Consider the following 5243-nt stretch of genomic DNA (forward strand, 5'->3'; position numbering starts at 1 on the left):
CAACAGCGGCATCCCAACAGTCAGAATCCCGACATCCATAGGTAAGTATGCTAGCACTAACCCTAACCCATACACTAACCCTAACCCTCTTAGTGCCTAAGCCTAACCTCTCCCTCCCTGCACCCTAATCCTAACACTCCCTCCCCGGTGCCAAACCCTAACCCTCCCCCTAGTGCCTAACCCTAAGCCCGCACCCTAACCCTCCCTTAACTGCCAATACTTACCTTCGGGATGCCGGCGGTCAGGATACTGGTGCCAGGATCCCGACGCTGTCGTGATTTCGGCACCAGTATTTAGACCATTGGCATCCCACATGCCGGGATGCAGACTACATCCCGTTTAAAAGTGTATAAAAGTATTTTACTGGAAAGCCCTGCAGTTCTTGGTGTGTAAAATCTGTTCTTGCAGTGTATGCAAAATGTGTGTACTATGTATTTTAGTTTGTTTAATGTATTGTAACATGTTAAGGTGTACATCCACTAGGTGATATTAATGAGATTGTAATCGTGCAATCGCGCAATAATCAAGCACATATCATGCACTATAATGTCGGAAACGACCAGCGATGCGCGCTACCGCTGGTCGTTTCCGACATCATTCATCGCCCAAACATGCTGGTCAATCTGCCGATAACGACAGATTGGCCATGTTCGTGGATGATGGAGGGTGCATACACTAAACGACTAATTGTTCAGTGTAGGCACTGCAGGGAATGGGGAACGATGGTACGATTATGATGTTGTAATCGTACTGTCTTTCCCTAGTCGGCATGTGGATGTGCGCCTTTATATTTAATATGATGTGCACAGTTGCCTCACAGCACTGAGGGTTCGTATCCCACTATGGCCCTAACTGTGTGGAGTTTGTATATTCTCCATGTGCTTGCGTGAGTTTCCTCCGAGTACTCCGGTTTCCTCCCACAATCCAAAAATATACTGGTAGGTTAATTGGCTCCCAACAAATTAACCCTAGTGTGTATGTGTGTGAGTATGTGGTAGGAAATATAGATTGTAAGCTCCACTGGGGCAGGGACTCGTTGTGAATGGCCAAACATTCTCTGTAAATCGCTGTGTAATATGTGTGCGCTATATAAATAAATGGTAATAAATAATAAATTGCCATTTTCTGTGACAAATGAAGTGATATAGTAATTATCCTGGCCTTAGCAAAATGCAGTGTTAAATGACCAAGCCTTTGTGTAGAGTGAAAGAACTACAAGGGGTATTCCAGACCTGTATTGTGACCTGTAAATGTTAAAGAAATAAACAGTTACTGTATGTGCTAAATCAGATTGTACTTAAGGCAAACTGGTTTGGTCATACTGTAGATATGTCAAATGAGGAATGCAATTTACCAGTTCCTGTGAAATGAAAGTTGTATTTATACTAGTGTTAGAGATATGGACAGGATTACAACCTGCTGCATTGTGTCCCCTTACTATATAAATGGCTCTGTAGTGTGTATACTCTGATCATCTTGAGAGGAGTTAACTTCTGTAACTTCTTGTATGCGACTGTCAGACATATCCTTTGAGCATTAAATATCTACAGTAGTTGCTTCAAGATGCCTGCATCTGTCTGCATCCTGTGACCACCAGAATAGCACAGAATGCTATTCTGTTCTCAAGCTGTTCTTGATTGAGCTGAAACACCTGGCTAGCTACTCAGTGCAGACTAGTCCATAGTGAGGTACCAGTGAAAATTTGCCAATGCTACCCAAAAGCTGTTGCAGCAGCATGTCCACACATACCCAGTACAATGCGGTTACAGTTGCCAATGGTAGGAGCCTGTGTGGAATGAACAGTTCCAGGTGCCATTGCAGTAGTCTGGTGAAGGCAGACACGTTACTGATGGTGAGAGGGAATCCCTAAGAGTTGTGAAGTAAACCCACTCAGGTTACTCAAGGACAAGAAACCACCCGCTATTCTGTGACAAAAATCTGTGATCGCCTTGCAGAGCAATGTCATCCGGTTACAATGACCTTTACACTAATTTATTTAAAACTCATGTTTTCTTTTCTAAAAGTGAAATGTATAGGGTCTATTATTTGTCAGCTTATCAGAATAGTCTCTGTTTTGCTAATTAATATTATAACTAGCAAAGTCCTGGAGTACAGTATATACGCAATAGGACAAAGCCAAAGTATCTTGTCATTGCTCTGAAGAGTTCCAAGGGACCTGTTTTGAAGAGCCAGGTATAGTATTTCACAAACATAGATATTGTTAAACTATACTACAGTCTAGAAACATTTACTGTTTGTGGCAATTGGACACTACTGAAATTTCAGCTCTAGGGGAGAAATCAACTGAAACTTCCATGAAGCACTTAATATTTATAGCTGAAACATAGACTATGAAGTCACCGTTATTAAATTTGTAGTGGGAATCCCAAAGGATGGGAGGAAGGTTCTGACACTAGTTTTATGTGACGATTGCAGTATGTCTACTTGATATGCCATCTGAGTATATTAGTAGTGCTGTAGCTACCGATCAATTGTCTACATCAATGCTAGTCTAAGATTATTGGGACATACTGGAACTTGCAGTGATTAGAGGGTACAAGATAGCAGAACCGACAGCAGTGACTTTCAATTTAAGCTAACATTAGACCGAGAGCAATGAGTAGCCATGCAAGCAGCTGAAAGATACAGTAAGAAGTAGGGATAAAGCAAGCTGGCTCTAAAGGATGGGAGACAGGAACCAGGAGACAGTGTATTTCTGGATTAATGTCAGGAAGCATAGTAATCTGGTACAGATTAACTCTCATCATTCATGGTAAATACCCTCTTGATTAAAGATAATTACGAACAGCTGGATGAGGGTGGAGTGAGCACTGAGCATGCTCAGCCCCAGCGTCTGTTCTGCGTATGCTCAGGCTGTTTTCCAGATACTGACAACTACTTGTGATCAGATGGGAGTTGTTTCATGTCACCATCTGGTACACTTATTCATCTCACTTTGCCATCTCTTGCTTTGGCAATATCAGCATATTACTCTTGGCAGTTTGATTTTAGAGCCTCTTTTCTGAATATTAAGAATTTATACCCTACTAACCCATGCTTACATTTCCAACATAGGATTTATATCAAACAGATTTAAAAAGTCCCCCCCCTCAATATGCATAAAGCATTCAGCCTAGCTACCTTGTTGTATTTGTTCAAAGAGGTTCAACACATTTGAAAAGGCTTCAAGAAGTATAAAATAGCAGTATTCGCCTGGCAAGTATACTCTATATATGACCACTAATCCTATATGATCCATGCAATATTTTGTTTCAGATTTTATTAAGATGTTGGTCTTATTGCCTTGTCTGACTTCTATATGTAAATAGCACTTAGGCACAGAGAAATCCTTTTTGTACTCTATGTCCTGGTGTCATCGTCTTCGCAGGGTGCACTCAATTTGCTATATTAACCCATTGGGTTGCCAGATTATTTAGTATCTGTCACTGGTTTTAGTATAGCATTAGTACTTGCTCTCAATGCTATTCTGTGTACCAGACCTTCAGATTATTCATGACTACTAGTCTTAGGGGTCTATTTACTAAGCGGTGTTAGGAGACAGAGTGAAAAGTGATAAGAAAGTGATAAGGTGACAGCCAAGCAGCTTCCAACTGTCATTTTTCAAACATAGCCTGTGAGATGACAGTTGGGAGCTGATTGGCTGGCACCTTATCACTTTTTTATCACTTTTCACTCTGTCTCCTAACAATGCTTAATAAATAGACCCCTTAAGGTAGGTACACACCTAGCAGATATATCTGCAGATCAAGTGATCTGCAGATATATTTGCAGATGATGGTTGTTCATACACACTGAACAGCCATTAACTGTGTTCTGTGTGTTGGAGGGGGGGCGAGTCCCACTGGCCGGGGGAGTGTCGCACACCCTTCCCAGCGGCTGCTGCTGAAAGTGTATGGGCGGTCGCATATAGCACGATGCCCCAATATATCTGCAGCACAGTCGACATGATATGTCTGTGAACAAAATCGTTCACAGACATATCGCTGGTACACACTGGCCAACAGACACCCAATATATTATCTGCCAGTGTGTACCCAACATTAGTTCTTCCTCAGGAACCTCTTTTTTTATTTACATCCTGTAGATTTTAGTATATGGTTTTTATTAGATTTTTGTGGTCCATTGGGTATGGTTGTATGGACTATTAGATTAGGTATGTACATATACATGCAAAATGTAGTTGGTTAGAAGGGTTATAATTATAATTTATTTATCTTTGTCGTGGGAGGCAATGTAGCTATCCACAAGTCTTGTATTTACAATGATTGTAGTTTGATTGAGAGCTCCAGTGGTGTGGAGCATGAGAAACGGTTTGGGAACCAACAACATAGGAGGGGATAAGTTCAAATCCCATAGGTGAACAAGATAAAAATAAAAAATAGGAATGTTGGTTTAATTAATTTTTAACAATGGTTAATTTTTATTATATTATATGGTAAGATCTCTTATATTTTTTTCTTTTTAATTGATATGTTGCTTCAATGATTTAAAGATACATTGTGAGTATTTATTCATGTACATTTGAGTTTTCAAGACACCAAGTGAAGAGTTGATTTTATTTTCTGTGTTTCAAAATGGTTTTACATGTGTTAAGAATGACAATCAGAACATTGGCATCATGTGGAGACTGATTAAATAACATTGTATCCTATCAGGTAAAAGGAAGCTGTATATAAGGGGGAGAATATACTTTACCCCATTCATGCTCTTTGATAAAGCTTCATGTATACCCCTTTTACACCAAACAAATAACCCGGGTTATTGCCAGGTCGATCCGGGTTGAGGCTCTGTGTGAACGGCTCCCAAAAAAATAACCCGGGTCGATTTACCGGGAAATCTTACTCGGGTTTAGAGCAGGGTTGAAAACGGATTGTTCCTGTGTCATGCGGCAGTGTGAACGGGTGCTAACCGGATTATTTGACCCGGCTGTATTCTGCTATTAGCTGATTGGAGCTTCTGGGGCGCTGGCAGATGATGTCATTTGTCAGGGCCCTGCAGAGAGACGCATACGCAGCCATTACTTGCATGCCAAACCTGCACAGGGCCTGCACCACAGCCTGACCAACTCCCACAAATGGAAGGCTGATACACAGGCTGCCACAGTCAAAACTGCAGCCTGCACCACAGCCTGACCAGCAGCTACAAACGCAGGCTGATACACAGCCATAACAGCAGCCTGACCCACACCCTGTTCCCAGAGCAGCATGTGTGCTGCCACGAAC

Source organism: Taudactylus pleione, unplaced genomic scaffold, assembly GCF_031769625.1.
Source record: "Taudactylus pleione unplaced genomic scaffold, aTauple2 ptg000066l, whole genome shotgun sequence".
Lineage (NCBI taxonomy): Eukaryota > Metazoa > Chordata > Amphibia > Anura > Myobatrachidae > Taudactylus > Taudactylus pleione.